Genomic DNA, 10,859 nt, shown 5'->3' with positions numbered 1-10,859 from the left:
CTAGCTCATCCATCACGGCAGAACCCCGGGTTCCCCAAGTCTGTGGCTCCGCAGCCGTTCCTGGAAATAAGAAACGTAACGATGGAGGGGAGAGTTTGATTCAGCCCTTCTGTTCAAAATATTACACCGTGTATTGCACCTCACTTTATCACAGTGTATGATTGTTTTGACCTCGGATACTGTGTTTACAAATGAGACGGGAGGCTTTCTCGAGAATTACGAGGGTACGCACAACGGCTGTGAAGACTGTCCTGTGTAAACACAGCTTCAAGGTTCTGTGTTATCATTCAGTATACACCAATGTTTAGACACGCATGTGTGTATACATTCCAATTCGGATATCCCATAACACATGTAGGAAGAAAATGTAAAATAATTGCTTGTGGTACAATCCAAAGGTTGGTCATTCCAGGATCTGCTGATATTTGTTACAACACTAACAGCTGCTCGCCTAAAAGTCAGCCCACGAGAAGAGCTTGGCCATAGACAGATGAAGGCCAGCAGCAAGGTGCAACTTGGACCCATGAGTGTCTGAACATTACATCTAGAAATCTGATCAAATGACTGCAAATGGAGGACATAATAATAGAGCATTCATTCAAAAGTGTGTCTTTGTGTCTGTGTTTGTGTGTGTGTGTGTGTGTGTGTGTGTGTGTGTGTGTGTGTGTGTATGCATGTGTTGTCTGCCCAGGGCTCTGTGTCTGCTGAAGAGACTCACTCTGGAGTTGGCTTTAATGGGTCGTCATGGAGAGATGGGGAGAGGGTGTGTGTGTGAGAGAGATACAGATATTGAGACATCCCTGAAGGAGTATATCCGCAGCAGAAGCTCCACTTGTAGACTAATGAAACGTAACCCAGCTGACCTCCCAAAGACTACTGTTACACACTCACACAATCACACACACACACACACACACACACACACACACACACACACACACACACACACACAATACACATGGATTCAAACTAATGTATACATATATATACGCACACACAAACACACACACTCACAAAGACACACACATCTAAAGGTATATGATGGAGTCTAGCTTGTGCAGGTTAAATTGAGTGTACATTTTGTACCTTGTCTTTCCATGTAGTTGTTGATGTTGTGATGTATTATGCATGAAGCGATAGGTACTCTGGGGGCTGTGTAGCGAGCGACTGCTAGTAGAACCGTCCTACTACATTCACACCCACTATTCGGTCTAGACAAGGTTCAGCCACAGCCTTTCCCAGGCAGCAGCAGCACCAACATCACTCGTTTTATATAAATAAATATATAAAGATAAAAAAAAGCACACAACGAAATATCAAAATCAAATAATTAATCATCCTTTTGTTATTTATCTTTAATACAGCCTGAAGCGCCACTACATTGTCTCTGCCTCAAGGGCAGCAAGTGGCATAAGGGGATACATCCATCCAACATCAGCCTGGGGGTATTATTTAAATGGTAGCTCAGGGAGTGCGCTATATCTCTAAGACGATCCCACTAAATGCTTTTCCTCAGCGGTCATTTATCAAACGCATCCTCCTTGGTCACAGTCTAATGCTCCTCTTTCCTGGCATAGCTATGGCGGGAAGAAATGATCTTCCTTTTGAGGGAACAGTACCTCAGCTATGATACCTTAATAGGAAACTAATAGCTTATCGTCGCCATCTTGAATAGCTTGGCCTTAATTGTATGCCGTGTAGTTTATGGCTTTACCTTGAAGAATCCTTGCCCTGTATGCTAAAGCAGGCTTAAAGAGTCATATAAATGGCAGTTTATATGACTGATGTTGTATAATGACACAGTATGGTTTTAGATGGACATGAGCATCACTGAAGTCCTGAATGAATTTGTTTTAGTTTTTTAGAATCAAACATACAAATAGATTTCTATCTCTTCTCTTCATCCAACAGATAACAAGCAAAGAATTTTTTTTTGGTGCAAATATACTGTATATAGAATACATATATTTAATGTTTGCGGTTCAAACAGCAGAGAATCATAAAAGTTTGTGTGTGTGTGTGTGTGTGTGTGTGTGTGTGTGTGTGTGTGTGTGTGTGTGTGTGTTCGAAATCCAGGGTAGAGATATGTGGTAGACCTTACAGTAATGGAACTACATGCAGTTCAACATAGTCTTCTATACATCATCACTCCCTTGCGATGTCTATGATGTAAAGCCACAGGCTTCTGCACAACACAGAGCATGCCAAAAAGTAACTGGTGTGGACCGAAAAGCAGATGAAAGCCGATTAGAGGTGTTCTGGCTGCAGGCAGCCAACCTAATTCAAGCTGACAGGCTGATTACTATGGATGCCTCAGCTAAACTCACCGGTCCTATACATACCCGTATTCAGCTAACCACTGGCCCTGTCAGCCCGAGCTTCATAAGCACTGCACTCTGTAGAAACACCCTATGAGACACCCCCTGTATATGCATTAGTGACTCAGGGCGCAAACACTGAACAAATTGACAGGATTTATTATATTCCTTAATGTTTTTATTTTCCTCAATCAATCCACATGGTTATTATTTTGTTCCCCTGATCCTTAGTGTCAGTGTTGACGTCCATGTGAGAACGGACTGATCATCTCTGAGTATTCTTTGCTTGTGTCATGTATTTTAGTTCAATTTACCTTTTGGTCTGCAGCTGCGCTGACTTTGCAACAGGGATGTCTCTCTTTCGTTTAAACAGTCTCACACTCACATCTGTGTGCAAATGCATAAGAATTAATACAAGAGTGTGTGTGTCTGTATCTGTGTGTGCTATTTCATCTGCAAGTGCATGTGTGTGTTTGGTGTGTGTTTGTGTGTGTGTGTGTGTGTGTGTGTGTGTGTGTGTGTGTGTGTGTGTGTGTGCTTGTCGGTGTGCGCCAGTATGAGTATCTGTGGCTGTGTGTTTGTACAAATGAGAAGCAGATCCTAGGGTTGCCTCTTGGTGACTTTAGTTCACACACACACACACACACACACACACACACACACACACACACACACACACACACACACACACACACACACACACACATACACACACACCATATTAAGCATTTATAAACAATATGCCCTTCCACAAATTCCTTCCCCAAGAATCACCGCGTTGAGGAGATATGGTGGCGTCAGCAATTACTCAACACATAATGCTTCTGCGTAACAGAAAATCCTGAGGCTCTCGTTTTGACCACATGAGATATAATAGCCCTTACCTTTCAACATGAATATTTTGCAACAGTTGATCAACTACTTATCGATTTAAGGGGATGAAAATGTGGTAATTGCTTAATGTCAGTTGGAAGACGGACCAGTGACACTTTGTAAAGCCTCGTGAGAGACTCGAGGTTGTAGTTCCACAGCTCCTCCTGCCGGTAATATGTTGTAATTACACGACAAGGACGTTATGACAATGTGTGAAGCAGTAACCTTCGGTCGGTCACTGTGGCCTTTCCTGTGTAAAAAGAAGGTAACAGTCAAGAAGCTGTGAACGTTTACAGTGTGATGTTTTCAGATTGGTACAATTATTGTTACACGCAAACACATAAACAAACAAAGCAAGCAAACACACATACACCCACATCCACACACACACACACACACACACACACACACACACACACATTTTTTAATTCAAAATTAAAAAACAGTTTTTTAATTTTCTTATTCCAAATTCATCATTGTGCATGTTGTTAGCCACTTCTATTTATTTCTAGAGTTACAGTAACTTAGCTCCTGCTCATATACGGGTAATACACTTTTAATTAGTTCATTAAAATTAAGGATACAGGAGCGGAACTCTTTTTTATGAAATGGCAGCACAATGCAGGGAGACCCACCTGCCAGGCCTGCAAATAGCCTTGACAACCAGCTCTCCAGCAACGGTTTTAACTCTTGCTTTCTCCCTGTTGAAGCCTGGAGAAACAAAGAGGCAATGCTGGGTAAGGGGATGGCCATTGAATGGCAGCCTTACTACATCAGCAAGGCTTCAGGAACCCCTGTCCTCGACCCATCTGGCTGCGACGAGGCCAACTCTGGATCTCTGCTCTCCACAGTCCAGCGCAGCCCCTCCTCCTCCGTCACCCTGGCAACTGCCCGGAGACCGTCCACCAAGAGGCCCCCGGGGGTCATGAAGAGGGAGGACGGGCGCTTGGGTTCGGAGCCCGTATCCGAGAGTGAGAGGGCCATGCTCGAAGACTCGCTTGACCAACTTGAGCTCACCTTCAATTAGCGATTGCATTTTACCATCATAAACAAAAGAAAAGTACATCAATGTAACGACCAAATAAGGGTTGATGGTTTCCTCCCATGATCACAGTTGTATATATATATAATTCCATTAAAGAATTGTTAAAAGAATGCATAGCAATGAAGAGCAGATAATGCAAGATAAAGTACTTTTTAAGCTATATGCATCCGCATGTTCACTTAAAAAGTTACATGTCAGTTTTAACTGACATGGAAAAAGCAAATGAAGCCGATGATTTAAATGCTTTCAGCTTGTGTTCTGTTTCACAGACCCCTGTGATGTAACTGTGTTCTAAGCTGGGTGTGAGCACTCGGCCATTCGTTAACAACGCTATTATTGTCTGCAGTTATCACCTGTAGCAGTCAGAGTATGCCATTATCTCAGCTGCATAACCACACAAATTGCATAAGGGGCAGAAATACACACGCCAGTGTAACTAAATGACTTTGAGTGTAACTAAATGACATTACTGTCTATGATGATGGACGATGGATGCTAACTTTCCATAAGCATTGAACATTTTAAAACCTTGAGGACATGACTTTCGGTGTCTTTCGCAGATGTGTGATGTCAATGCGTCTCAACATTCACCAAAAGGACATCACGCACCCGTGGACAATTTCTCACCTTCCCTCAGTCCTGTCTCCCCTCCTTGGAGGGGGGGGTGTGGTCAATGCGACACTATGTCATGTTTTGTTGGCGCATAAACGCGTCCCATAAATTGCACAGATGTGCAAAGTCACAGTGACATTGTTCAGCCAGCACGTGAGAGGGAGGGATCAGACCCCGAGATTGCACTCCAATGAATATCCCACCTCTGAATATCTCATTAATCAGGAGCGCCTCACCTTTTCTGTCAGGGTCTGCGTGGGCCGCCCTGCACAGACAGCGCGTGAGGTCACCATGCCATGCCTGCAACTGGTCTGTTCACATTTTTTACTCTCGTTTTCACACATTTTTACACTCTTTCCCAATCGAGTCCCCACCCCTCTATTTCTCCAAACTCGTTATTTTTATATTTCTGCTTTCGCCACAGAAAAAAATAGAATGTATTTGTCAAACACAAAGATGATAAATCAAAATGTGGCAAGTTTCCAAAACCTGTGTGCATGTGTGTGTGTGCATGTGCGCATGTGTGTACGCATGTGCATGTGAGTGTGTGTCAAGCATGTGTGTGTGTGTGTGTGTGCGTTTGCCTGTGAATGTGCGTGTGCGTGTGTGAAAACATATTCAGCCCTACTTTTACTACAAATCAAATCTCAGAGCACATCTATGCTGCATGGGACCTCAAAGAGCCATACGGTACAGGAATTACAGGAGGGGTCGTAGGTTCCTGTAATCACCACACATCAGTCATCACAACGGCCTGATGCTATCCCAAGAGCTGGTGAGCGGGTAACCAGAGATAACACAGGGCTGGAGCTTCTCCCCTCAAGCTCTCGGGATCTGTCCCTCACAAGATGAAACATTTATGTTGACTTCAGAAGGCAGAGCTGAGAACACAGAGAAGCAGGAGAAGAAAGGAAGAATAAATCGCTTGATCGCATAAATTGCTTTAAAACAGTATAATGAAAAGGGAAATGGAGGATAATGATGTGGCAATTATATGTAGGTGTCATTTATTTCTTTAATATTCTTCAATCACGTCACTCAGAAAGGAACAGGAAATTACCAAAACATTATTTCTTGGCTGATAGCTATTAGTGTCCGTTATATATCTTATTTTCTTTGTTGTGTGTGCAACAATTTTTTTGTGTGAAACATTGAATGAAAAAGTAAAGTTAAGGAATTGAATTATTGAATACATTATCTCGCTCCCCTCTCTTTTAGAAAAACTTAAAAGAAAACTTTTTTCAACATCTAAGTGGCCCAGTCCCATCCCTGATGAGTGAAGTGAAGCTGACTTCTCCAGCGGAGAAGTCAGCTTCACTTCACTCATGAGAGATTGGACCAGGCCACTCAGTCAGTCATCATGCAACATTCAGTCTGTGATGTGATGCATGAACGAACAACCTCAAGGAAAGTCAAGCTGTTTTCCTTTGCCCAGCGGCAGAAGTCATAGGCTAAGGCTATGTTATATTCATCCCAGAATGGCAAGAGACATATCAGCACCTGCCACCAGCCTATCTCCTATCTCTTGGCAGGTCAGTCAGTGCAAGCATCATCATGACAATCATCATCTCTCTCTCTCTCTCTCTCTCTCTCTCCTTCTCCTCGGCTTTGTCTCTTCTCCTCTCTGTGTCTCTCAGCATCTCCTCTCATACATGATTGAGGCGACAAGTGCATCAAAGACATGTCGATGGTATTCATTATGTAACACATTAATTATAAAACATGTGCCGGTGAGGCAGCGGCTGTGAGGCGTGGAGAGGAGAGAGAGACATGCAAGGTAGGGGGAGGGAGGGAGGAGATACACAAGTTGAGAATATCCGTGCTTTGGGAGAGAGCGGGCAGTATATAGATAGATATCAGTGGATGGATATGCAATGCTTCCAGCCGTTTGTCATTATTCCTGTACATACTGTACAGTATCCTCACATTTCCTAATTGTTGTCACTAGGGAGGAGGTCTAGCTTGCAGGGATGCTGGCCCCCTGATGGGCAGGGCCACGGATCCCAGCATGATGCCATCACCCTAGCACCATGTGGTTATCGCCTCATTACGTTGTCTTCGTGAGCTGAGTCAAATGGAGAAGTTATGCAGGGTTCTTGAGAACAGAAGTTATGTTTAAATGATCAACTGACAGGGCTATGGAAGAGGTTGACACGCCGTTGTATTTGAATGTTTTTTTAAATGCGCACACAGACAGACAGATAGACAGACAGACAGATAGACTAGACGTATTAGCATTAGTTATTTAGGAAGGTTTGTATACCTTTTATTTTGCTTTCATTCTAAATGAATGAATGAATAAGAACATACATACGTTAATGAATATATACAGCCTTAATACATCACTTAACAAAAACAGAGCGTTTTTTTATTATAGAAACCAGAATGTATGAATTTTGAACCAGCTATATTGTGTTATCCAACAGGTTACCAAACTGTTTTGTATATGAATGGGTGTTGCAGTTACTGGCGAGTGCCACTAGAGGGCATGTGTGTTCCTGGTTAATGATTCTGTAGGCCCTTCTACTGTACTAATGAACCTGTGTGTAGTCATCATATTTGCATCTTAACTCTACCACTCTATCTGCATTCAACCCCCCCTCCCCGGGAATAGAGGTTGGTTGAACTAGAACTACACCTACATATTTTGAACCAGAACATTCTGAACTAGTAAATCAGGGCACGATAAAACCTCACCAGACTCGTCCAGCCAGACAGGTCACATTCTGTCTCACATCCGAGGGGCGCGCTGTGTTTGAGAATGCGCCAGGGTCCGTGTTCCCAGCTCTATTTGTTTAAATGTCATGTCCCCTCTCCCCATGATCCTTGCCTGTGACCTCTCCCCCCCCCCCGACTCCGCCCCCAAGCCACGATCATTTTCTTAAGGCCACAAAGACACGAGTCCCCGGTCCCGCTGATTCTGCGGCTGCGGTCCGGTTCCAGGGTCGTAGCACACTGTGGGCCCCCTCCCGGCCCCCGGGAGCCGACGTCCTGAAGGCGGAAAGGCATAAAAGAGGCCCAGGGTCAGGGGGCAGAGAAGGAGCTAGTTTAACCCTCCTGTGCCCTCTGCATGACAAAGGCCCGCTCCGTTCCCACTCCTCGACACTGCTCACTTTCCCCCAGATATGCGTATGTCAATGATAGTGTCCCCTCCTCACCCCTGGCTGACATAGGGAACAGCCCCACGAGAAGGCGCGCCGAGGCTGCCGGGGATCATTAGCATTATTAGCATTTATGGGGACAGCATCTTCACACTTTCCCGTTAATTCAGTCTCCTTACGGCGCAAACTACTTCGCTTTGACTCGCCATTAGTGAGAGAGATGTTCTCCCCTGGGATTCTCCGTCTGATGGCTTATGATGTATTTCTCTCTTTCTCTGCCAGACGGGTTTCTGGTGCCGCCTGAGTTTCGTTCGGCTCCTTTGAAGTCTGTGTCCTCAGAATCTCCATTGCCGTCCGATGGAATGTGAAGACTAACCGTCTCATTTCAGGGGGCATTGCTCATGATCACTTCATGATGGGCAGCCGTCGGCGGCACAAACCTTTTTGGAGGACAGCTATATGATGCCATCCATTATGATATCAGTGCGCCGCCAATGGCTTCATCTCAGCGCCGTTTGCACGGAGATAGTGATTATGACGCTAAGCCAGACACATTATGCAACAGAATAATAGACTTGCCATTCAGAATTTATGGGATTATATTTCAGTCTATGCACCCGTGGTTTAGGGAGACAGTTCGGCTGAACGGGAGTTTACCATTTCTATTTTCTCAGAATGTTAATGGCTATATATGAAGATCTCTAAAAAGATATATACAGTACGCCTATTTGTAACTCTAGGACTGGAGTTGAAATGTAGCCGATGCATATTTCGCCATCGAGTTAAGTCAAGTTAGGTTAAGTCAAAGGCAGGTGCCAAGATTTATGTGTAAAACATACAAGAGAATAGTTTGAGTGGTGGAAAACACTCTCCAGGCAGAAAGAGAATAGGCCATTCTTCCTTCTGGCCAGTTTAACATAACAACTTCTATATCTCATTGTGAGTTTCCCTTTCAGTGGCCCAGCAGAAGGCGATTGTTGGAAAGATATCAGAGAGCTTGTTAGCTAAAATGGGAGGAGGAGAGTTCGAGGGCAAAGGGTACAATCTTACATGAGTTTCCTCTTTCTCTGATGCCTAATAAAATAGTGAAAGGACCGAAAGTGAATGGAAAGGGATGGGGTCACCAGAACGGACAATAGCATGCAGCCGAGGGGAGAGGAAATCTAATCGGCATGCACATGCTAATTTTATGGGACACCAATTAAGGAGAATTTTTTATGACACTCTTTTGAGAAAACAAAACAGTGGAACTGTCCCCTCTTGGTTGGGGGCCCCTGGTGGAGTGTCCCTCTGCACTGGTGCAGTGGCCCTGCCCTCCCCTGGTCCCAGCCTGAGCGGCATGGAGCCCAGACCCTAATGGGATGCCACCTCCTTTGTGCCTGCCCTCGCCCACATTGGGGAAATGAGGCAGTGTCTGTTTGTTGTTTTGGAAGGCTGCGCGTCCCGTTTATCACTGTCGGACCACAGAAGCACAGAGAAAGAGGAGCGCCGGAGGGGGGGCCCCTGTTCTGTCCAATCTGTCCCGCTCGGGGCTTTACAGCCGGGGACCTCACGTGGCGTGTTCCCCACCCTCGGCCCATACATCTCCACCGCCGCTTTTAAGGCCGCTGATTGGCCTTTGTATCAGCTCACTCCGGCTGCCAAGATCTGTGTCTGCGCCGCTAACAGGGACCCGGGTGGAGGTGCTAACTAGACAATGACAAGAGATCCAGGATGGCCAATGTTTAACCAGCCAGCAGCCCACTCACGCCCTCTGCCTGTGGCCCCCCCCCCCCCAGGCCCCCTGGGCTTTTGTGGGCTCAGGGTTAATCTTTTAAGGGCTGGCGCTAGGGTGCAAGTTGCTCCAGCCCACTTGCCCTCCCCCCCTCAAATATACTGCCACACAGTCACTAAGGCTGTACTTTTATAGGGGTCTTTGTTTAAGTGCTGCGTATACTAAGCCTTTAAATCTACAGCGCTCCAACGCTCCCCGATCCTTACATCTTACGGGGGGGAATCAACACACCCTGAATAAGAAACGACCTTGGAAACAAAGCCGGGGCTGCCCTTTCACTGATGATGGCTTTAATCTAAGTATCTTTTAAGGGGTTTGAGAATAATTGCACAGACAATAGGTTGACAATTCAACCCAACCACCTCCGTGTCTCGAAGAACTGTGTTATGAGGGCATCCCAGCGGACGGCCCGCTGAGCGACAGGTGGCACCTGATCCCCGGCGCCAGGCCAGCCTGACTGTCTCCTCTTGCTTCCCCTCTAAAGGTTTTGCTGAAAACCCTGAGTCCTCTCCTTTTGTCTGCCCCACACTTCTCTCCTCTGGGCACTCCGGCGGGAGGCTTGACGGCTTGTTGCACTTGCTTCCCCTGTCACCCGCCTCTCGCTCTCGCTCTGGGTGCCCGTGGTTTACGGTCCGTCGTAAATGTGTATTGATATTTAATGCCAAGCTCAGCGGGGCGCGCTCCGCAAAGGCCGGGGGCCCTGGGTCCTGTGCTTCCCACAGACAGGAAAGTGAGCGAGACAAAGGGAATATATATCAATAACAAAAGTGCAGGAAACCTGCAGCCGGCCCTCCCGTCCCTGCGAGGTCATGTGACCATATGACTTGGGCCTGGCGGGCTTCTGTAGGGTGAGGGAGAAGCTGGTTGTGTTAACATGCAGATATGCTAAATTCAACTAAATTTGACTGACTTCTCGTGTTAATGAATTGCGGGTTGATGGTGCACGCACGCAATTGCCACCAGTGTTTATATATATCAGCAAATATTATTGATGTTACTTAGCATAGTGTTTTAGTGTTTCGTTCTTACAGAAGTCAATAAATGCACCAAGACGATGGAGCCATGTTGCCGGGCTGATTTGTTATCTGTTAAGAATAAGAGAAGATGTATTCCTTTTTAAATTTGTATGATATTAT

This window comes from Pollachius pollachius (genome assembly GCF_949987615.1).
Source record: "Pollachius pollachius genome assembly, chromosome: 15".
Taxonomy (NCBI): domain Eukaryota; kingdom Metazoa; phylum Chordata; class Actinopteri; order Gadiformes; family Gadidae; genus Pollachius; species Pollachius pollachius.
The sequence above is the reverse complement of the archived record's forward strand: the minus strand, read 5'-3'. Positions refer to the sequence as shown.